We start from the raw sequence: 25,541 nt of genomic DNA on the forward strand, positions 1-25,541 counted from the left end.
TAAAATGCTTGTATTCTCCCCAACTGTAATCCCTTTCTGCTCTCTGATTGTTTTTCTGCTGGTTGATCACATCAGAGTCCTGACCTTCTAAAGGCTCTTTGGGTGTAACCTCAGTTGCCATCATGCCCCACCTATATTTTGATTGATATCTTGGAGCTGGGCTCCGCCTCTCATTTCCCTGGATCAGTCTGCATTCTGAGGCCCAGTGGAAGCCCTTGTGACTTTTTGGACATGGAGTTTTAGGTCTTCTCTCATCCTGTCTTCTCACTCCATATCTACACTGAGCTCTTAAATGTCCAACTTTTCCACATTGAAAACATCGATGAGTTTCTCTAGAAGCCAGGAGGGACTCTGTCTTTCCATGTTCATCATAGTCTGGGTATAATAAGGATTGGTGCCCACTGTAGCACAGTGTCTTATGATCTCCTCTAAAGAAGCATCTTTGTGTAGTTCCCATATAATTCTTTTGCAAGCCTCATTGGCATTTTCCATAGCCAAATGTCTGGTCATTATTTCCAAAGCTGAATTCTCTCCAATAGTTCTTGTGACAACAGTTTGCAGACATCCCACAAAATCCACAAAAGGTTCATTGGGACCTTACTCTATTTTTGTGAAAGCCTCCACTTGATCTTTCTGTCCGGGGAGGGAACCCCAAGTTTTTATTGCAGCCTTAGAAATTTGCTCATACACTGTTATGGGGATAATAAATCTGTTCTGAATTCTCACCATATTGACCTTCACCTGCTAGTTGGTCAAAAGTAAATTGTGTGTTAACTCCTGTTTCCCTATTGCGTCTGACTTGAATCCTGCATAATTCATGATATTCCGAAAGCTACAAGTTTTGTCCTTGTTCTAAACATGTCCTAGCTATGGATTTCCAACCATTTGGGGTTAGGATTTTGTAAAACAAATTATCTAGTAATATCTTATCATAAGATGATATAGCCCCCTAAATAGTGCAATCTTTTTTCAAATCCTTAATTTTATCCCAAATTAAAAGGAGTATATCTTCTCTTTTTTTGACCTGAAGAGTCAAACTCTTCAATCACAGGATATGCATTTATAAAATCACTTACATCCTGTCCTTCTCTCTTAAACTTAACCAATGCTTTTTCTAATCTTGTCACAGGTTGCTTCACAGGTGATTCTGTTTGTGTCACTGCCTCTTCCCCTCTTCCTGAAGGATTGAGGGAGGAAATGGGAAATGCTCCTGTTGCTCAGAATTGTACTTAACTCCATTATTATCTGATTCATCCTTTTCACCTAGTTTAGTTGGATCCTCCCCCTCTTGCTCTTTCTTCTTTTTCTTTAGTCTAATACTTTTTAAAGCCACTTGGATTAAATTGTATGTATGAAGTGTATCTTTGGAAATTAAGTTTGGTTTGGAATTGTAGTGTTCTCCTACTTGCTCTCCTACTAATTTCCACTCATCTATATCCAATTCTTTTTCCTTGGAGAACCAAGGAGATGTGTGCTCTATAGTTTTTAAAAGTACAGTGATCTCCTCCAAAATTATAATCAATCCTTGACTTTTCATAACCTTGACAATGCTCTCTAAACATTTTCCTTGAATAGAAACAGAAGATTATTTTCTAAAAATTTGTCCTATTTCAGTGAAATTCTGCTTTAGCTTTTTAACAACATTTCCTTGTTTTACTCACTCTTTTTACTGGGTCAGAGAGACTTTTCCACTGAGATCTGGATCTTGTCTGTCTCACGTTCAGGCGCCAAAATGTGAAGTTCTATTTTCTCTAAATCATAATCATTCTCTTGGGAGCAGGTTTCTTGGAGAACTTTTGGAGACAGCCTTCCTTTTAGTTCTGTATTGTGTCCTTCAAAGTCTTGAATCTTTTCCTGTCAGAATGTTTCCAGCCAGCTTCAATCTCTAGCTCCCTCTGAATCCAAAGCCTCCAGTCAGCACATAGAAGTGGAGTGAATCAGACTCTGCCTCCAAAAGTGTGGGATTGTGGGCTTCTGTATGTTTGGCCCTGAGAGTTTCTTGCTTATATGGTGCACACTGAGTATACAGCAATCATTTCATCACTAGGAAACCATTATTTGTTGTAGGATTAAATCAATGCTAAATTATATTGAATCATTGTCTCCTCAATTCCACTCAGTACCTTGTTCCAAGTTCTGGCTCATAACATCTCCTTGTAGGATCAAATCAATTGTCTCTATTCATTCCTGTGACTTAGCACCTTGTAAAAATACTAACAAAATTTGAATTCAGGTTCCTCCTGACTCCTAGGCTGGTACTCTAACCACTGTGCCAACCACTGCTGCTCAAGTAGATCACTTTTAAAAATTCTTAGTGATTGACGAGATATAATGGATAAAGGAATGGCATGAGGACCAGAAAAACTTTGGTTGAAATCCACTTTTGACTTAGCTGACACATCAGTTCCGCGGCAGTGGGCAAGTTAATCTCTCTCAGTGTACTGGATTTCAGATTCTTGGGGTTTGGATCCCCTACATGGGATTTCTTAACTGAATGTTGGGGTCATAAAATTGTTATTTATTATCAGTTTGTTTTGTATATCTATTTTATATATCTATATACTTGGGGTCACATAAAAATTTCTCAAGTGAAAAGGGATTGTGAGTAGAAAATATTTAATTTAAGAAGTCCTGTTCTAGACAACTCTCTGAGATAACAAAAAGAAAAGAAGTTATTAACTTGCAATGGGAAAAAGCATTTCCTTGCCAAGGAGTACCCTATCTCAATGAAATCACAAGTCTAATCCCTATCCCTTGTTTAACTAATAAACTGAGAAGTTTGACTGGGAAAAGGTGAACAATTGTGCAGTAGCTGGGGGAATAAAGGAGGAAGATGTCACAGGATCAAACTTTTGGATTTTTTTATTTTTGTTTTTTTATAATTTGCCCCTCTCCACCTTTCCAGTCTTATACCTTACTCATTCTCACTAATTTTGCCATCCAGTGATGTCTCCTTTCTGTTCTGTGCACAAAACATACTAAGTTCTGACTCTAGGCATTTTCATTGGCATTGAATCTGCCTGGAATTCTCTCCCTCCTCATGTTGACTTTCTGGCCTCCTCAAAGTCTATGATTCCACATTCTATAAGAAGCTTTTTTCTGACAATGTCTTCTCTCCAATGATTATCTCCAATTTACCCTTTCTATTATCTTATTTGTACATATTCATTTGCATGTTGTCTCTGTCATTAAAATGAGATTCTTGAGAGAAGCCTTTCTTTGCTTCCCCAGCACAGTGTCTAACACATAGTAGGCCCTTAATAAATGATTGTTGATTAGATTTTATTTCTATATCTGTTCTTGAGCTCCAGTGGAATCCTTATTGCATTTTACATTTCTTGTGGAATGAAATAAAGTGGCTCTATATCTAATTTGCATTTCTTCCTTTGATCCTTATGTAGGATCTAGGAACCTTGTCATTCACATTTGCGGGAATACACCCATACACACCCATTTTATATATCTATATCTATCTCTAAATGTAAGTCTATGTGTGCATAAATGTGTATGTTTTCATATATTTGTACATAAATATATATATGTGTGTGTGTGCATATATATACATACATACATTTACATATGCAGATACATGAGAGACAAGAGCTATTTTAGAGATGAGCCAAAGAGAGAAATTGATGCTCCTGGAAACACCTGTGATTGGGCCTGTTTCATAAGAGTCAGTATCTTGAAGGGCTCTGAGTGACAGATGATTCAAAGAAGACCAGAAAAGTTCACCCTTTTAGAGTGCTTTAAGGCTGACAAGTCATATTAACCCTGTGAGGTAACACTTTCATGATTTTACAGATGAAGAAACTGAGATTTAAGAGGTGGGATTTGCCTAAGATCACACAGCTCAGGTCATGATGTATCAGAAAAAAAAGAATTTGAACTTTGGTCTCTTGAGTCCTAGGCCAGCATGCATGGCTACCCTTTCTATCACTTTCTGAAGATCCCTGAGAAAATGTTTGAAGCAATTTATGTAAACTTTGGCCGAGCTACTGTAATGGAAGATGGAAGAAAGGTAAGGATAGTACTTCATGATGTCATAGACCCCATACTCTATGCTGAGTAATGGGGTAAGAGTTAAGAAGATCCCATTTCCAATGCTTGATAAAAGTGTAATGCTGCGCTGTTTTCTTGGACTCAGTTCCTTATCTACAAAAGTCCCTGCCAGCTCTAAATCTCTGATCCTATCAAAGATTTTTTCCTTCAAAAAACAAAACAACAACAACAACAACAACAAGAAAAACAAAAAACCTCAGTGAGAGGTATTGGTTTCAGCATTATTCAATGGGAGATGTAATTTTCTCTGGCTATTACACTCAAATTTAGAATGCTCTCCCTCCACTTCTTCCTCCGTTTCTTCTCAGCTCCAGTTAAAACTTGTCTTCTAACAGGAAGCATTTATCAACCCCTCTTAATTCTAATCTTTCCTCTTTTATTTCTCATTTATTCTAAATATAATCTGTTTTTGCAAATTTGTTTGCCTCTTGTCTCCTCCATTAGACTGTAAGTTCTTTGAGGGTAAGGATTGTCTTTTATTTCTTTTTTTGTATTTCCAGCACTTAACACAGTGCCAACCTGACACATAGTAGGTGCTTAATAAGTGCTTATTAAATATTAAAATTTTATTATAGTTAATTTTACTAATTAATTATTAATAAGTGGTATGAGCAGGAGGTCAATCCTGCTTAGGTAAATATTGGGGAAAGAAAGGAAGAAGGTAAATAGCTATTGAGTCACATTGAATCAACTCATTAATGTAAAAAGAAGGAGCCATTTGGCTGTCCATGAGTCATTGCCATAGCTACCTGAAGATGCCCTACATGAAGGATGTAGCTACAGAACCTATGAATAAAGCAGCAAAAGGTTTAAAAAGATGGAAGCCCTGAATAACCCAGAAGTGAGAAAGAACTGTAACACTGTCTGCAGGAAGTTTCAGGGCAGTTCCCTGTTTGCCAATGGTTTTGATGGGAAAGAAAGTAATTGGTACCATCTACTGGAGGAAACTTGAACAATGAGAAGCAACAAGACCAGCCTTCAGATAATGACATTGCTAAGGACTCATGATGATAAGGACTCATGTGACAAATCACAGTCCAAAAGAATGAAAATCATAGTTTTTTTCTCTTTTTGTTCTAATTTTTTCTTTCACAACATGACAGATATGGAAAAAAATATTTTAAATGATTGTACATACATAACCTATATCAAATTGCTTGCTATCTTGGGGAGAGGGGAATTAAAGAAGGGAAGAAAAAATTTGGAACTCAAAATCTTACAAAAATGAATGTTGATATGTAAGTGGAAAAAATAAATACTATTAAGAAGGAAAAAAAATAAAAATTCAAAAGAATGAGAATTAAACATGCTTCTTGGGTACCATTGGGGAAGTGATACACTTAAAATGAAGAAAGAAGGGTATATTACTTAGACACAATTAATCAATTAAAGGCTACCTGCTGGCTGACTATCCTTGAAATCTCCCACTTTGTCCTTGTGAATCTGCCCAGATATAAGGGCAGAGACTCAGAGATCTTGGCTCTTAATTGGGGAATTCATTGTACTATTCACTCACTATGAAGCCATAGGGCTGAGAAGCCACATACTTATATCTGTTTGTAACTTCTTATCCTTTAAGAGTTTGTGCTCCTTCTTGGTATCTCATCCATGATACCCCCACAAAATTTTATTTCATTGGTTCGCCTTTCTTAGTTGCTAAATTTGGAGGTGAGGGCAGTGGGAGGAACAGGTTAAGAAAAGACAAAGGATATTTATGCTATGAAATAACACATTTATTTAATATAACACTGTTGAGTTGTGTGTGGCCAGAACCACACTGCAAATAAATAAAAGGATGAAAAGATACCACCTCATTTTTCTTCTAAATATATACATATATGTATATATATTTGATTCACCAGACATGATCAGAGTTTTCTTGACTCAGTGCCTTTGAGTTCTCTGACTTGCTCTCCTCAAGTAATCTGATTAGAAGCCAGTTCCTTGATGTAATTTCCTAACCTGAGGGCATAAAAGATCCTACTTAAAAGTGGTCATGTCTTTCAGAATTAGTGATAGTCTGAAACCACTTGAGTTGCTATTCCCTAATAAATGACTGACCAGACCTAAGCTAAGTGCCACTGTGGTATTGAAGTGTTTGGGCAAGATAAACCTTCTTTGTTCAAAGACTTATGAATGCATCATTTCATCCCAACATCAAAACTGAATGAAATTAATAGATTATTTCTTTTTTGAAAGTCTAAAAAAAATGCACAGGCTTTAATATGGATCATTTTTAAATCTTATTACTAAGTGATATGTTGTGTAATAAATTAATTTTTAAATTATAATTTTCAGGAGCAGAGGATAGAGATAGTGATTTAAAAAAAAAAAAAAAGCCTAATGAACTCTGATTTAAATAAAGGGTAGTGAGAAAAAGAGCACTTAAGGAAAGAGGATTACTGACAGAAATAAAACAAAACACAAAACATAGCTATGGAAATAAATCTCGGCCTTGTTCCTTACTAAAATCCTATTCAAGGAAATACTCTAAGTCATAGAAACTGTCCAAGTCCCTAAAAGGAAGGGTGCAAGAACTCCACCCTCCAACAGACAAAAGTCCTTTCTTTGTCCTTTATTGTATATTCCCATGTTTTCAAACCTTGTGAGTTTGAGAACTTATAAAGTGAGCTGGTAGCCATCCTTGGAGAACTACCAAATGCCAAAGTTGCTGGATTCCACATGGGCAAGTACAATGAGCCAGAAAAAGTATAGGTACCCAAAATAAAAATCAAATATGAGGGGCAGCTAGGTGGCGCAGTAGATAGAGCACCAACCCTGAATTCAGGAGGACCCGAGTTCAAATCTGCTCTCAGACACTTAATACTTTCTAGCTGTGTGACCCTGGGCAAGTCACTTAACCCCAGCCTCAGGGGGAAAAAAAATCAAATATGAGAGATCAAGGAAAAAATAGGGGGAAAAAATAAGAACAAATCCAATAAAATCAAGAAAATTATGAAAACCAACTAGAGTTAAAGAATCAAAAACTTCAGGAAAAAGTAATTCCTTGAAAACTACAACTGAGCACGGGGGAAGCTAATGACATTTTAAGAGACCAAGATAAAAATCAAAAGAATGAAAAGATAGTTGTTGTTGTTGTTGTTGTTCTTTTTTTCTGAGTTAATTGGGGTTAAGTGACTTTCCCAGGATCATACAGCTAGGAAGCATTAAGTGGCTGGGATCAGATTTTAACTCAGGTCCTCCTGACTTCAGGACTAGTGCTCTAACTATTGCACCACTTAGCTGCCCCAAGAATGAAAAAATAGAAGAGAAAGTGAAACAGCTCATCAGATAAATATTTGATCTTGAGACTATATCAAGGAAAAGTAATATAAGAATAGCTGGAATACTGGAAACTTATGATTAAAAAAGAATTTTGATACAATATTACAATAATCAAAGAAAATTTCCCTGAACTTATAGAACAAGAAGGAAAAGTAGAAATAGAAAAAAATCTAACAATCACCACCCGAAAGATATCTGAGTAGGAAACCTACAGGAATATTATAGCTAAATTTCAAAGTTCTGAAATTAAGGAGAAAATATTGGAAGAAACAAGAAAAAAAAAACAATTTAAATTGTTACGATAAGAGCTACAATAAGAATTATACAAGATTTAACAGCTACTACTTGAAAGACAATAAATCTTGGAATACTATATTCCATAGAATAAAAGAGTTGGGTTTACAAGCAAGATAATTTACATATCTAAGCCAAGTATAATCCTGTGTGAAAAATAAATGGATATTTAATAAACTCAAAAGACTTTCAGATTTTTGTGACAACTGCCTCCCCAAAAACTTAAGGGAAAATCTAACATATAACATCCAGGAGAATTATAAGGTCAACATTAAAGACCAATTATAAGAAACTCAATAAATTCAAATTACTTCATATATAAAAAAAATATTAGCAGTACTCTTGTACTGTCATTATTATTTGGGTAGTTTGAAAGACATAGTGTGAGCTTAGTGTGATGAGATGTTTCTAAAAATATAAAACTGAAGGGAGAGATTAAAAGAAGTAATTATCTTATAAAAATGTGGTATAAAATATTAAAAAAACAGTAGGGGGAGGGCAGGTTATACTAGAATCTTTCATTGGAAAAGTTATAAAGAGAGCAATATATGTGTATTATATATGTGTATATACATATATATATATATATATGCATGTGTCTACACACACATATATACATATATATGAATATAAGTTTTCTAAATTCAGAAAGAGACAAGATAGCAAAGGAATAGGATGGGGGAAATGAGAAAAGGACTCTTAGAAAGGTGTGAAAGTTAAGGAATAGTAGGGCAAGTTAATGGGCAGAGAAGTGAGAAAGGATAGGATAAATAGAGTGAAAAGGATAATGAGGAAAAATAGAAAGGAGGAAAATAAATAATTGTAACTTTGAATGAGACAATTTTACCCATAAAATGGAAATGGATAGCAAATTAAAATTTTGAATTCAACAATATATTGCTGGAGCAGCTAGATTGCACAGCAGGGAGAAAAGCAGCTCTGGAGTCAGGAGGATCTGATTTCAAATCCGACCTCAGATACTTAATACTTCCTAGCTGTGGAACCCTGGACAACTTATTTAACCATAATTGCCTTGCCAAAAACAAAAACAACATGTTACATTCAGGAAACATAAAAATGAGAGATACACACAAAGATAAAGGGCAGGAGTAGAATTTAGTATGTAAAAAAAGCAGGGATAGTAATTATGATCTTAGAAAAATTTAAAATAGATTTAATCAAAAGTGAAAAAATAGAAAAACTAAAATCTCTATCAGCAATGTCATTCAATATTGTTTTAGATCATTTAAAATACCTAGATAGTATAAAATACTTTATCACATACCTGCCAAAAATGACACAAGAGCTACATGAACATAAATTTAAAACACTTTTTATACAAATAAACTCAAATCTAAATAATTGAAGTAATATTTATTGTTCATGGGTAAGTAAAGCCAATATAATTTTTAAATGACAATTTTACGTGATATTTTTATTTAAAGTCATCCCAATTGATTTATTAAAAAATTGTTTTACTGAATCAGAAAAAAAATTAATAAAGTTCATTTGGAAGAAAAAAAGGTCAGGAACTTCAAAGAAACCAGGAGGAAAAGATGTTAAGGAAGTAGATTCAGCTATCAGACCTTAAACTATAAGATGAGAACATTGTTGAAGTATAAAAAGGATAATTTTTATTAAATTAAAAATTTCTTGCAATTAATAAAACCAATGTAGCCAAGAATAAAAGGAAGGCAAAAAATTGGGGAAAATATTTTGACTAGATTGGAATATTGCTGTGGCATAGGAAATGATGAGCTCATTGATTTAGAAAACCATGTAAAGACTTGGACTTATGAAGGAAGATGCTGTCCATATTCAGAGAAACAGATGCTAGGAGGAAATAAGCATATTATAGTTACATATGTGTATGTGTTTGTGTGTGTATGTGTATATATGTGTATATGCGTATGTTTATAGATATTTATGTATATGTACATATATATCCACACTTAATTGTAATTTTCTTTAAGGTAAGAGGGAGGAGGAATCATAAATGTACACAACAGAGAATAAAAGAAAACCCATAGGGAAGCAAAGGAAAGCTAGGCAGCTTTGAAAACAACATACGGTATTTCTTATATAGGTTTTCTATATAATGAAAATTTTAAATTTACTATTTTATATTAAATCCTTTCTTGTGGTCTATTGTGTACATGACATTTTCTTTTTACTCATTTTCTCATTTTGTGATCATATTTAAAATAAATAATTTTTTAAAAAGGAATTAGAAATAGAATTCTGAAATTAGCCCTAAATGCTAATCTCTTGGTGAAGAAAAATTGGTGAGCCACCAACTTTCCAAATTTCCATGTGATTAGTCTAATATTCATTACAAGAACACAAGTGTGTTAGATATATATATATGATAAAATTTTCCTATGTATATCTAGAAAAGTTTAAGTCCGTGACTGTAAGACAGTATCTAAGAAAGAAAGAAAGGGATAATACCATTTGATATTAAAGATGCAGATAAAATTTTAAATCTCTATGGGATTACCTGATAGAATTGCAACATTCATATCCATTTCTCTTTCATCAAAAGTGATGATATTAGAAGAATTTGAGTGCTAGTGTATCAAATATCCCAATGATGGTGGTTTTTTGAGGTAGGATTGAGGAGAATGTGGGTTTGGTCCTGAGCAAATCTTTCAGTACTCTAGGAAACTGCCTAAGATTAAAAACAGCAGAGCAATAATAGGCAGCAAGTCAGTAAACTTCAAGGATAGTTGGGTTCAAGTCTTAGCTGTGACACATACTGCCATTATCCTTAGAACCATAACTTAACCTCCAGGAAAAGCTTTCAAAGGCAAACTAGGTGGGTGCAATGGGTTTTGGACCTGGAATCAGAAAGACCTGAATTCCAATCCTACCTTAGAAACTTACTAGCTGTATAATCTTGGGAAACTCACTTAACCTGTTAATAGCACCTACCTTCCAATAATGTTTTGATGATCAAGTGGGATGATATTTGTAAAATGTTTAACACAAAACTTGGAATACAGTAGGTGCTTTGTAAATGTTAGCTGTTATTATTAGTATAAATCATAGAGCAGATGTCAATCATCATTGGTAGTAGGAGCTTCTCCAGTTGAAGGGCTTCCTGAAGCAGCTTTCAACAAAGCCAAGATTAAAACAGAATTTTAAAATCTTCCCCAAATCCAGTAGAGACTCTCCTCGATACAATCAGAAGACCTATAGGAACGTTGAAAAATGGGGAGTCACATGGACAACTATTTTTGTTAGGAATATATTTTCTATTAGAAATAAATCCCTCTTGGCATATATCTCTTTGCCAACATTCCCCAGCAGCCTCATTTTCTGCCAATGATGAAGGCATGCTGCATTTTCTGGGGCTAAATTACTGAAACAGAGGATGACCCCATTGAAGTAATCACAAGCTTAATCACATGAACCTCTGGGCTGCATCAGCACGAATGGAAGACAAGGAAGAGACAAAAGAATCAAAGCGTCACATGTGCTTTTTTTGTTTTCCAGAAGAAGAAAGCTGTGATTACAGAAAAAGAACAATGGGAACCTGGAGTCGGCATTAATTGCATATGGATATTTTTCTGCTGAAATTTCCTTGTCTCTATTGTCTAGAATTGCTACTGGGCCAGGAAAGTCCAGAGATGATACATGCTCTTGTTTTCGGCCAAAAGGCCCTTCTCAGCTCTGGATTCTTGCACATTGTGTATGAGGAGATTAAATTCAAATGGGAGAGGTGAAGCTCCTTTTCTCACACTCTTTGGCTCTTTACATCCATGCACCTGATCCCACCTCTCTCTCCCCACCTTACACTTCACCTTGGATCTGCATTGGCTAACTCATAGTAGATATTTTCTAGCAAGCCAAGCCAGGAATCAGGTTACATTTTACAAGTATAGTGGGATAGTTGTCAAGGGCTTCTTCCCAGGTGCAGCCAACATGACTGAGAACCCAAGATCACCAGTCAAATTCATGGGATCATCTCCAAGCTTGAATATGTGCATTTCAAGATCAGTGTTTAGGATCAGGCAAAGAACACAAAATAAAAGAGATAGTCAGAGGTTCAGGCTAAAGTTCTCTCAGTTGAGCTCCCCTGCCCTAGCCGCCATAGGGAAAAACTCAAATATGTTATGGGAAAAGGAGAAGGGTCAATCCTCTACCACACCACCCAAAAAATCCCAAGGTTACAAGATGCTATTTGGAGGGTGGAAGGAAAAGAGACATAGGGGTGGAATTATTCCTTTTTTTTTTTTGAAGTCTACTGAGTAATTGGCTCTTCCTTCTCCATGGCCAATAAAAGACCTGAATCATTATCCCTATAGTACCTGAGCTAGCACATGGTGAGCCAGAAGCAGCAAGAGTAGTTCTTGGCATACTCTATTACAAGTGCACTGGCTGATTGGATATTTGTGAAGTATGAAGCTTCTCCAACAATATGAGAAGGCTTAAAGCTAAATGATATAGCAGATCTACACTTTAGGAAAATTATTTTGGCAGCTTCATGGAAGATGGATTGGAGATGAGTCAGGGAGATCAATAATTAGGAAACTACTGCAATAGAACAGATAAAAGATGTTGAAGACCTGACTTAAAGAGGTGTCTATGTAAGAAGAGAGAAGGGTATGGATGTGAGAGATATTAGTGAGATAGAATTGACAAAATTGGAAATGGATAGGTGGGGTGAGGAAGAATAAGTAGTCAGGGATGACTCTGAAGTTGCAAACCTGAATGACTAGAAGGATGCTTTTAACAGAAATAAAATAATTCAGAAGAGGAGAGGGTGTGGGAAGAAAGATGAGTTCTGTTTGTAAACATGCTGAGTTTAACATTTTGATTGAAATATCCAGTAAGGAGTCGATGATATAGGATTGTAGCTCAGAAGAGAGTAATAGGCTGATTAATTGGGAGTCATCTGCATAGAGATGATTAAAAAAAAACCAAAAAACAAAAAAAGGCATGGAATCTGATACCAAAGGGTCTACCCCTCCAACCCACATCTCAGTAAAACCCAATGGATTGGCATTCACCTAGCTTAGATTCTTTTTACTGTTAATAGGGAATTAAGCTTCCCCAGGTATGTGGGATCTGAACAAGATTAGGAAAATGTTAAGTTGCATTATTAGGACTTTCTCCTAAGAAGCTTATTTGACCTAGTAGAGAATAAGGAAACATGAAGGTTAAAAAAAAAAAAAAAAAAAAAGAACCTGGATTCCCTGATAGTAATTGATTATTAATATAATTTCTCTCATATTTATTCAATAAATGCTTGTTGACTGACTGATTGATTCTATGTTCTCACTAAACTGAATTGTTCATAGAATTCAACATCCCATTTGACATGCATTTGTGTAAACTGCTCCCCCTGCCCTTTCTCCTCATCTTTGTTTCTCTAAAATCTGGTCTTCCTGCAAGGCTCAGTTTAAATATTCCCCTAATCTGTGAAGTCTAAATCAATGTTGAACATTCAAAAATTTTCCTCTACTAACTGACTCTTTTTTTTGGCCCAGGTTACTTTCATCCCACAAACTGTAACTTCATAAGATACATTTCTGGAAGGTGACACATTCTCAACATGTTGCTTGAGGTCACCTCATTTTGGCACACTACCTGAAAAAGGCTCAAAGAAGGAAAGAAAAGGGATGGTGGAAATGGGATATATTTAGGATGTATCCTAAAATACATAAAGCCCAAATATAATCTTTAGGATGCTTTTTCAGAGGGTCTCTGCAGTTCCTTAACTAAAATCAGATCCCACTGCCTCTAGGGGGCTAGTGGCACTGGCTTTCAGCTTCCAATGTTCTCTGAAGATGGATGGAACAAGTGTCTTCTTACATGTATTCAGGCTTCACTTAGTACTCATAGTTTGTGTTTTCATGGCTCAACGTAAGTATAAATGCAGTTATTTCTGTTCTAGTCAGAAACTCTGAAGGTCTTCCCTTCCCAGACAGATTCTTTTGTGGAATCAAACTAGACCAATTTTTTTTACCTCAATTTTTACCCAACTTTTAATCACTAAATTGAGTGTTGTCTTAGACAAACAGACCTGTGAAGGAACTTAGCTTAAAAAAGCTAAGGTCTCTCATTACATCCTGGGCCATCACCAGTTGTCCTGACTTGTGAGTTGCCATTAGACACTAGAGGAGAGAGTGAGGCTTTCTACAGCTCTGCCTCACTTAAATCCAATTTACTTCCAAGTCAAAACTTCACCTTCCTGATGTCATTGGTCCTCTTTGAGAAAGGATAAACGGCAAAAAACTTTTATTTTACATTCTTAGCCAGCCACCAGTTAGGCAAGGGTTTCAGAGAAAGAACAGTTCTATTTATTGTGAATCCTATCCATTAAGCACCCAAGGAGGTCTTTTCTTTATGGCAATCAGACCAGAATCACTTTCTGATATTGCTTCCCTACTCTGGCCCTAAAAGTCGTGGCCCAGGAAAAATACAGAAAGATAATTCCAAGTTCAATAGCAGGTGCTCAGAGTGAATTGGAGTGTTTTCGTATTCAAATGAGTATAAAAATAAACTTAACAGTGAAGGTTAGCAGGTGTGAAAATAATATTTTTAATTTGCAAATGCTGTGCAAATGATTACTCATCAAATTAGATGAAAACGTTGAATGAGGAAACTAATTTGTTATTAAAGAGGCTATGCCACTTTGACAAACCAACCTTTTTTCCCAATAGTTTTCCCATCACAATGAAAACATGAATATATATATATATAATATATATATATATATATATATATATATATATATATATATATATATATATATATATATATATATTCATTCTTACTAGATTTCCTGGTGTGAAGATAAAGTATCTCAGTAAAAACCTGCTAATGAATGAATGTTCCAAACTGATCAGAGCATGCATAATAATTAATACTTGCTAACAAGCAAAATATACATAAGATAGTAATCACAGTGAATGTACAAGATAGACCATTGGTAACTGGTATTTTTTTTTTAGTACATTGCTTCAAGCATCAATTTTGTACCAATACAATTTCCATTTGGGAGTTAATTTTTAAAATTATTATTTAAGGGACAGCTGGATGGCACAGTGGATAGAGCACCACCCTGGCATTAGGAGGACTTCAATTAAAATCTAACCTCTAAAAATCACTAACTGGGTGACCCTGTATATAAGCCACTTCATTCCAATTACTTCCAAAATAATAATAATTACTTTAAAAAAGGAAATTAAGAGTGTATTAATAATGGGTTGGCAACATGGTATAATGGGAAAAGAGCCCTGTGGAGCCAATGGAACTGGATTCAATTTCTGTTTCAGCTACTTACTACCTGACCCTAAGCAAAGCACTTAATTTTTCTAGACCTCTCAGAAAAATGAGAATGCCAGACCAGGTATACTAATGAACTGCCAACTAGATGATACTTTCTTATATGAAATTGATGAGAATAATCTATATGTGCACTAAGGGCATCCTTAGAAGGATATAAAAGGGATCCAACATCTTCGGCTTTTATTTTCTTTTTTATTGTGAACTTAATTACCATAAAGAAACACAAATATTTCAATATTTTAAAAAGCAAAAACAAAAGAGGGTTGAATTTGAAATGGTGAGCTTGTATAGTTTATTTTTTCAAGTTACATATTAAATTTATCAAAACTAACAAAAATGTCCTTTTTTAAAAATTTATTTCAGTTGTGTCCAATTTTCTATGACTCTATTTGGGGTTTTCTTACCATTTTCTTCTCCAACTCTTTTTACAGATGAGGAAGTGAGGAAAACAGAATTTCACAGAGAAAGTATCTCAGGCTAGATTTGAACTCAGGAAGATGAGTTTTTCTAACTCCAGTCTGGCACTTTAACCACTGTGTCACAGAAGATACATCTTTGCAATTGGATGGGTAATGTAAAAATACAATGTTACACTAGTGGCTTGTTTGCTGATTCTGCCCTAACTCTCCTCTGGACTTACTCCCCAGAAGGAACCTTGGCTGGCAGGTTGGAGTTCCTCCGAAGAGCAGCTGCTACAACTACTCTCAGAATTATGGGAATAACCATTGTGACTACTCCTACTGTAGTTCCTGAGCAGTCACTGGTGAGCTTCCCATCAACAATTAGCCAGCTGTCTCAAGTAATTCTTTTTTTTTTCCTTTTAAAAATTTTTAACATTTTATTGTTCCTGTTACATGTAAAAACAATTTTTAACATTCATTTTAAATGTTAAAAAATATTCTCTCCCTTTCTCCGCCTCGCATATAGAAAACAAGCAGTTTGACATAGTTTATACATGTGTAGTCATGCAAAACATTTCCATATTAGTCATGTTGTGAAAGAAAACATAGACAAAAACCCTTCAAGAAAAATAAAAAAGCGTGCTTCAGTCTGTATTCAGACCAATGATTCTTTCTCTGGGTATGGAAAGCATTTTTCATCATAAATCCTTCAGAGTTGTCTTGGATTATTATATTGCTGAGAATAGCTAAATCATTTACAGCTGATCTTCTTAAAATATTGCTGTTACTTTGTACACAATACTTTGTATCAGCTCATGGAAGTCTTTCCAGATTTTTCTGAAAGCAACATGCTCATCATTTCTTGTAAGCACAATGGTACTCCATCATAATCATATAACATATTTTGTTCATTCATTCCCCAAATTGATGGGCATCCCCTCAGTTTCCAATTCTTTGCCCTTGAAAAGAGCTGCTATAAATATTTTGGATATAGAGATCCTTTTTCTTATTGTTTTTTATCTCTTTTGGAATATAGACCTAGTAGTGATATCACTAGGTCAAAGGGTATATGCATAGTTTTATAATTCCTTGGGTATAATTCCAAATTGCTCTACACAATGGCTGAATCAGTTTGTAACTCTACCAATAGTGCATCAATGTATCATTTTCTCTATATCACCTCTGTTTTGTCCCATTTTCCTTTTCTATCCTATTAGCCAATCTAATGTATGAGATAGTATTTCCAAATTGTTTTGATTTGCATTTCTTCAATCAATAGTGAGTTAGAGCATTTTTTCATATAAGTTTTGCTTATTTCATCCAAAAATTATTCTTTTTACTTTTTCGATACCACATGAATGACAGAGGTGTTGAGCCAAATTTAATGTTCCTATTGTCACTGGTGGCAAAAATAATTTGCTATAGAATTGTTGGCAGCTCTGGTCTTGGTTTCATTTTTGTATTGTCTTCTTTTCACTTTTAAAAGCTTTTAGGATGGTCAGGTTTAGTTGAATTTCACATCAAGTTATTAATAGATTCATTTTCTTTATCATAGCTTTTTGCCATTTAGGAAGAGAGTATCAATAATAATTAACTTGATAATTCTAAATATGTTTGCCATATTTTCTCCTTATCAAAGAGATATTATAATATCTCTTTGAAAGAGAAGTGAAGAAGATGGTTTCTTGGGCATCTTCTTGTGTATGTATGTATATATATACATACATACACATATACATATACATATACACCAAATTCTTTTTTTTTTATTCATTTTTCCAAATTATCCCCTCCCTCCCTCTACTCCCTCCCCCCCTGGCAGGTAATCCCATACATTTTACATGTGTTACAATATAACCTAGATACAATATATGTGTGTAAATACATTTTCTTGTTGCACATTAATTATTAGCTTCCGAAGGTATAAGTAACCTGGGTAGATAGACAGTAGTGCTAACAATTTACATTCGCTTCCCAGTTACACCAAATTCTTATAGGATGTGGTAATATCAGAGTCAATGTCTTTTTCTTTACCTATGTCCCATTTTTCAGCATCAATAGTTTGTTTAAATAGGGTAAGCTGAAACTAATGTAACTGCACCTAATATATGTTTAACTTTTCTTCAAATTCTTGACCCTTGATCGAACCAGTTAATGATCTAACTACACAAAACTGATTCAGAAATGCCACTTTTTAAACTAGTCATTTCTTGCTTTAAAGTATAGGGTTGTTTTTTTTTTTTTTTTTTTTTTTTTTTGGCCATGTAAATCTTACTCCTTGTAACATGGAATTGATCCCTGGAGTTTTCATGGCTATGCCAGAAATCCTCAAGTTCTTATAGGTTCTACCAAGTTTGAATGACACTATTCTTGTAATAGACTGCCTATAATCTGAAGACTACTATAACCAGTATCTTGACACTTCTTTGCCCATGATAATCCATTAAATGAAGGGAGAAAAAAGCTTCACTTATACATTATGTAACTTTTGTCAGATCATACAAATGTCTCAATACCTTAGCAGTAATTTAATTATAAAAACTCCATTTTTTTCTAAGAATTAGCAACAATAATAATACCCTTTCCTCAGGGTAGCAAGGTAGCACTGTGGATAAAGTGAAAGACTTCCTGAATTCAAATCTAGCCTGAGACTTCCCATTTATGTGATCCTGTGCAAGTCACTTAACCATGTTTGCCTCAGTTTCCTCATTTTAAAAATAAGCTGGAGAAGGAAATGGCAAACTACTCCAGTTATCTTTACAAGAAAACCCCAAATGAGATCACAAAAAGTTAGATGTACCTGAACAATAACTGCAAGACCTTTCCTGATAAGCAGCATGATGATATCATTAAATTTGAGCTCCTTAGGGGGAAGCTAGGTGGTGCAGTGGATAGAGTACCAGCCTGAAATCAAGAGGACCGAGTTCAAATCTGGTTTCAGATACTCAACACTTCGTAGCTGCACGACAAAAATAAATAAATAAATAAAAGTAATAAGCTCCCTTAAGGGCAGAGACTATCTTTTGCTGCTTCTTGTATCCCCAGCACTTAGCATAGTGCCTGACACATAATAGGAGCTTATAAGTTTATAGATTGATTGTAAAGGACTAGTTTTAGAGTCAGGATGGGTTATCCCAGGCAATTCTCTAAAACAAAGGATTGCCATTCTGCCCTGGTGGAAGAAGTTTCTATAGCAGTACTTTTCCACACCAATAAAATCACAGGTCTCAACCATCCCTTCTTACCCTCTGCCTTGCCCACTCCACTTCTGAAAAAGGGTATTCATGAATTTTTTTTTGCTTAAGAAACTTATGGATCTTCTCAGGCACCCTCTTCAGTAGTACCTCAAGATAATAAAGTTGTCAAGTCATTTATATTATCTTTAAAGGACTTGGAAGTTATTTTTAAAAGTCTGTCATAGAATTGGGGTTTTTATTACAAGAAATTAACTCTTCCTCTTAAATAGGGGTTACCAGTTGTCAAGCAACAATAATATATAAATGCTCTTTTAAAAAAAGTCAAGCATGCATATACTTAGGAGGATGGAGAAGTTGTGCAGTAGTGGATGACATGGAAAAGTTTCTTTCTTGACACATGTTACTGCCATTCACAACATAAGATTTTATCTCAGGGACTGTTGCTTCATTACATGCTGAGGTGGCTAAAGATCCACTTTCAGTGACTGAATGGCTGCCAGCTTGAACATTCTGTATGAGGGACTAATCTGGGTATACATCTGACAACTGATCTACAGAACCTAGAACATTACATACCCTTCCCCATTCTGCCTGCCCAGGCTGCACAGACCATGTGAGACAGTAGGAGTATCATCCTCTTCTCCCTTTCATTTTACCTTCCCTTCCCCACTCCAATGACCTAGGAAGTCCAGCCCCCACTAGCTCTATGATTATTTGTATACCCTCCATCATGCACAGAATGTATGCCTTTCATGTTTTTATTGAAATTCTCATCTTCCTTCCAAGGCTCAAGTTCATGTTATTTCATCCATAAAAATATCCCAAATCCCAAAAAGCTAAAAGTAATTCCCACTTCCCCTTGCCCAGAATCATGCCATTGATTGAGATGTTCATGCAATTCATATTATTCTAATGGACTTCAAATGGTTTATTCCAAATGGATATTCTCTGGATTGATACAAATTTGAATCCATTCACAGCTTCACACAAAACTATCACTATTTGCAAATGATATAATATATTTAGAGAATCAACTAAAAACTACTTGAAACAATTAACAGCTTAAAATATAAAATAAGTCCATAAAAATCATCAGCATTTCCATATATGATTTCAAGTTGTTTCCAAAGAAAACTGGGGAGAGCTCAGGCAACTTCCAGGCTTCTCTCTGCCATCTTCTGTTTTTCAAGAATTTTAAAAAATCATGACACCCATAGCAAAAATATGCTTGGTCAGTAGGCTACATCATATTAACAAAGATGATTTGCATATGAGAATTATCATCAAAGATAAGACCAGAAAGGGAAGAAAACCTACCATGTTGTAGATGGTGACTGATTTAGTAGGTTTAGAATGAATGGGCAAAAATAAGTGGCAATGAATACAAGTGAAAGGAATACTTTTCTTGATTAGAACCCAAAGACTCATTGAAAAATTGAAGACTAGGGGCAGCTAGGTGGCGCAGTGGATAGAGCACCAGCCTTGAATTCAGGAGGACCTGAGTTCAAATATGGTCTCAGACACTTAACACTTCCTAGCTGTGTGACCCTGGGCAAGTCACCCCAGCCTCAGAAAAAGGGAAAAAAAAAGAAAACTTGAAGACTGTCTCTAGCACTTAGAGCTCATACATGTTTGATTTGTTCATTCTCAAAGCAGATCAAAATCCCATCACTCTGTTGGGTTCAATGTGTCTGATTGTGGCTCATCAGACCAATATCAGTTCAGAAGGCTTTAAAAAGCACAAAGTCTATATAAACATTTGGAAGGAAGATGCCTCCAAATCTGAGTACTTTATGTATCTTTTGAGCTACTACAATTCTGCTTTGCTCATAGAACACAACATATTCTTTGATGCAGGCACACTATGCTAAGCATCCTTTGCCAGTGTCTCCTATGTCTCACAGTCAATTCCAAAATTCTTCAGAGACCAGGAGAGTATCCTTGTATCACTTCTTCTGACCTCTAGGTGAGTTTTTGCCTTGTATAAGATCTCCATAAAATAGTCTTGTAGGTAAACGTACAATTGGCATTTGAATAATGTGGCCTCTTTGCAGTTAAGTTTGAATACTTGGCAATTCAACTTAAGAAAGGATCTTGCTAGGAGATCTTCAGAATCCTCCTAAGACAATTCAAATGGAAGAGAGTCCGTTTCCTGTCATGATTATTAGTATATTATCCACATTTCATAGGTATACCACAGTAAGGTGATCACAACACTTGTTTGGTTTGATAGGCAGCCTTAACTCTTCTTTTCTCTTTCACAACTTCACAGCTTCCCAAATACTCAGCCAGCTCTGACTGCATGTATCAACTTCATCATCTATGTGGACATCCCTGGAAAGTATACTGCTAATGTAAGTGAATTTATCCACAGCATTCAAAACTTTTCCATTTGCTGTGACCATGGTTCCATGTATGGATTGACAGTGCTAGTTCACGGAGAGTATCTATTTTCTTGGTGTTAATTATTGGGCCAAAATTAGCCCAAGTGATAGAGAATTAATCAATATTATGTTGCATGTCAACCTTAGTGGCTGCATTGAGTGCTTAAAATCTGAGAATAGAAAGTCACACACCAACTTCTTCACTTTAGTCTTGGCTTGTAGCCTTTTCAAGTTAAACAATTTATCATCAGTACAGAGCTGACCTTGATGCTGCTTTTGTCCTCTTTGAAGGCATCTGAACAACATTGTTAAAAAACATATCAAAACGCATGAGAACATTCTTAACAATGAGGTGATTCAGGCCAGTTCCAATGATCTTAAGATGAAGAGAACCATTTGCACCCAGAGAGAGGACTGTGGGAACTGAGTGTGGACCACAATATAGTATTTTCACTTTGTTGTTTGCTTGCATTTTGTTTTAATTTTTTTTTTTCCTTTTTGACTTGATATTTTTTGTGCAGCATGATAATGGTGGAAATCTGCATAGAAGAATTGCACATGTTTAACATATATTGAATTACTTGCCATCTAGGGGAGGTAAGAGGAAGGGAGGGAAAAAATTATGGAACACAAGGTTTTGTAAGGGTGAATGTTGAAAATTATCCATTTGTTTTGAAAATAAAAAGCTTTAATTAAAAAAAAATTGTTCCACCATTCAAAAATAAAAAATAAAAAAGCATGAGAGCAAGCACTATTTCACTCCATTGGTGACGAAAATGCATGACAGCAACATCCATTATCCAGAACCTGTGCTTGTATGCCTTCATGAAATGATGTATATAAACTCCGGGCAATCAAATTTTGCCATATTCTCAAACCTCACAAATCACAATATCAAAGGCCTTGGTCAGATCAGTGAATGTTGTTTACAGACGTCCGTTCCTGGTATTTCTCTTAGAGCTATTGAACAATAGATATCCTCCACTATTTCTCTGCTTTTTCTGAAGTCACACTAGTTCTCAGTACATGGTCATCAAACTCTTCGTATACAGAGAAGCTCTCTAACCTATTGACAGTAGGTCTTCTGATAGTAACCACTTTTGTTGAAAGCAAATGGTTAGCTTGGAGAGGACATCTATGATTCTCTTACCAGTGCCTCCCACAACACCTTCATCATTGTTCTCTCTCCTTATAATGACATAGTCTATTAATACCATGAAATTTTATTGCATTTAAGTGAACAGAAGACCATCTTAGTGACGGAAAGGTCATGACATGCACAAGTCTACAGTAGAAGTGAACACCTACTGAGTTCTTGCAATAAGAGCTGTTTGTCTTTTAGGCCTAATGAATTTCATGTTGTCCGTAAGCATTTTATCATGAGTGAAATTATCTTCACAAAAATTTGTGTAATTTTGTGTTTTTTTCACCTGTGAGGAAGCAAACCAGTGTTAGTAGGTGAAGCAGACAAGTTTTAGGGCTCCTTTTCTAGCTCCTTCAAGGCTGCTCAGATATCCAGGTAGTTGCTGAATCCTACCGCTGCTTCAATGCAGTGAGACCACCCTATGGCCTAGGCCACCCATGTATAAAGTTATGATTAAGTGTGGCTTCACACTTGCTAGTGCATTCATTACTTGCCCACAGCCACACAAGTCTGAAGCAGGTAAAAATGGTAAAATGGTATGGGTGATGTCTAGTGCATATATTGGATTTAGATAAAGCTGCACTTCAATGGCCTATCTCAGACTCTTTGGAGTCTAGAGGCAGGACAAAAATTAGCATCTTCCATAGCTAACCAAGCTCTAAGGTTAGATATGTCCTAACTCTGATAGATTTGAGATCTGCCAGTTACTCTCAACCTGGTTTAGAATACCTGCTGAAATGATTTTCTCTGAAACTTCTTGAAGTCACAGGTGATAGTTGTATAGCAGGTAGACACAAAAGATAGAAAGCAGACCTGAAAAAGACTCAGCAACCCTCACAATAGAGGTACTGAATTTTTAAACTTCATTTTTCTTGAAAATTTTTATTTTCATTAGGATGGGAGATCTATGTTTTTTCTTACAACTTGACTTTTATGGAAATGTTTTGCATAATGTCACAAGTGGTTTCTCCATTGTGGGTGGGGATAAAGGAGAATACTGAGAACTCAAAAATTTTTTAAATAAATTTTTAAAAAGTTGTTTTCAATGTACTCAAAAGGCAAATGTAAAAAAAAATTGTTTTCAGTGTAATTGGGAAAAATATTAAGTAAACAAAACATAGAATTTTTTAAAATGTTGAATACAATATTCCAGATGTAATTTTACCAGAACAGAAAATGAAAGAGAGATCATGACCCTAGTCTTGGATATTATACCTCTCAAAGATGGTGAAGATTATTTTAACTGTCATATTATATTGCTGATTCACATTGAGATTGTAGATTACTAAAACTATCAGGTCTTTTATAAAAAAAATTGCTATCTGTCCAAGTTTCTGCAACTTGGTTTTGGGAAATCAATTTTTAAAACCCAAACGCTTGCATTTATTCCTATTACATTTTAATTTATTAAACTCCATATTCTAGTTTGTTGACAGTGTTTTCAGGCTTTAAGGTTGAATCCTCACTTTGCTCCCTGAACTTGCCTGCTGATCTACCTCTAATTCCTCAATATGGGTAAATAATAGCTGTTTATTGTGCCTGTATACCACATCTTAAAGTCTAGAGATTGTCTTAGGCTACTTAAGTGAAATTGGGGCCATCAAAAAACAAAAATGTCTTGCTTTTCTTGTCATTTGTCATCCATGCTTCTGGGAATATGAAGATAACAAAATATCTCAAAGTCCAGGGTCATTAGAAAAGGCCTCAATATCTTTATGTGATGAATAAAAAAATTCATAAAACCAATCAGAGGGACTTATGTATTCCTGTCCTATAGTCCTTAATCTCCTTTACCTCCTCAACTAGTTGTAATGCTCAAAGATCCCAAAACATAATCTGGAGAATGGGAACAGGTAACACCTAGTTTCACCATCATCAGTTAAAAGAGGTAGCATGGGAAAGCAAAACAACAACAAAATCTATTTGTCAAACTCAATAGTCAAGGTTAATAACACATTATTAAAGTTAAAGCACACACCCTTTCTTTGATTAGTTACAAAAGTGAAAAGAGATACCAATCAATCTTGATAAAATTGGAGGAACAAAAATTCTAGGATTTCAGGGGAAATACAAAATGAAGGGAAAAATAGAAATGAAAGGGTACTATTATCACATCTCATATTATAAAACAGTAATCATAAAAATTATTTGGCAATAATTTTTTTGGTAACAGAAAAATAGATGAGCAAAAATTAAAAACAAACAAACAAATAAACACATTTGTGTAGTTCATTTGGTAAACTTAGAAATATCCTGTCTGAAGATTAGAAGGGAAGCAATAAACTGGGAAAATATTTTTACAGTTAAAGGTTCTGATAAAGGCCTCATTTCCAAAATATATAGAGAACTGACTCTAAATTATAAGAAATCAAGCCATTCTCTAATTGATAAAGGATCAAAGGATATGAACAATTTTCAGATGGAGAAATTGAAACTATTTCTAGTTACATAAAAAGGTGTTCCAAATCATTATTGATTACAGAAATGCAAATTAAGACAACTCTGAGATACCACTGTCAGATTGGCTAGGATGACAGGAAAAGATAATGCTGAATGTTGGAGGGGATTTGGGGAAACTGGTACACTGATACATTGTTGGTGGAATTGTGAATGCATCCAACCATTCTGGAGAATGATTTGGAACTATGCTTAAAAAAGTTATCAAACTCTGCATACCCTTTGATCCAGCAGTGTTACTACTGGGCTTATATCCCAAAGAGATTTTAAAGAAGGGGAAGGGACCTATATGTGCAAAAATGTTTGTGGCAGCCCTTTGTGGCTAGAAACTGGAAATTCAAAGGATGTCCATCAATTGAGAATGACTGAATAAGTTGTGGTATATGAATGTTATGGAATATTATTCTTTTGTAAGAAATGATCAACAGGATGATTTCAGAAAGGCTTGGAGAGAGTTACATGAACAGATGCTGAGTGAAATGAGCAGGACCAGGAGATGATTATATACTTCAACAACAATACTATATGATGATCAATTCTCATGGACATGGCTCTCTTCAACAATGAGATGAACCAAATTAGTTTCATTTGTTCAATAATGAAGAGAACCAGCTAAAAGAACTATGGGAAACCACAACATAGCATTTCCATTCTGTTTTTGTCTGCTTGCATTTTTTATTTCTTTCTCAGGTTATTTTTACCTTATTTCTAAGTCTAATTTTTCTTGTGCAGCAAAATAACTGTATAGATATGCATACATATATTGTACTTAACATATACTTTAACATATTTAACATGTATTGGTCTATCTAAGAGGAGGGGGTGGGGGGAAGAAGGGGAAAAGTTGGAACAGAAGGTTTCGCAAGGGTCAATGCTGAAAAATTACCCATGCATATATCTTGTAAATAAAAAGCTATAATAAAAAGTATTTTAAAAAAAGAAATATCCTGTCGGCCATAATAAGCTTTAATAGAACTATGATCTAAATATAAAATAGCACATTAAAAAAAAATAGAAG

General features: G+C 35.0%; 1 long non-coding RNA gene across 3 annotated transcripts in view; it reads left to right on the forward strand.

Annotated features, from left to right (window-relative positions):
• The window catches only part of LOC141547081 (uncharacterized), a 147,956-nt gene that overhangs the window by 117,817 nt on the left and 4,598 nt on the right, over positions 1 to 25,541 (forward strand). The window contains exons 2-4 of one of the 3 annotated variants that reach the window (XR_012483502.1): positions 15,372 to 15,509; positions 15,588 to 15,739; positions 20,811 to 20,892. This is a non-coding gene — a long non-coding RNA (uncharacterized LOC141547081). The remainder of the gene's footprint in view (positions 1 to 15,371; positions 15,510 to 15,587; positions 15,740 to 20,810; positions 20,893 to 25,541) is intronic. The other 2 variants (XR_012483501.1, XR_012483503.1) reach the window with 2 other exon arrangements.

This window comes from Sminthopsis crassicaudata, chromosome 6 (genome assembly GCF_048593235.1).
Source record: "Sminthopsis crassicaudata isolate SCR6 chromosome 6, ASM4859323v1, whole genome shotgun sequence".
Classification (NCBI taxonomy): Eukaryota; Metazoa; Chordata; class Mammalia; order Dasyuromorphia; family Dasyuridae; genus Sminthopsis; species Sminthopsis crassicaudata.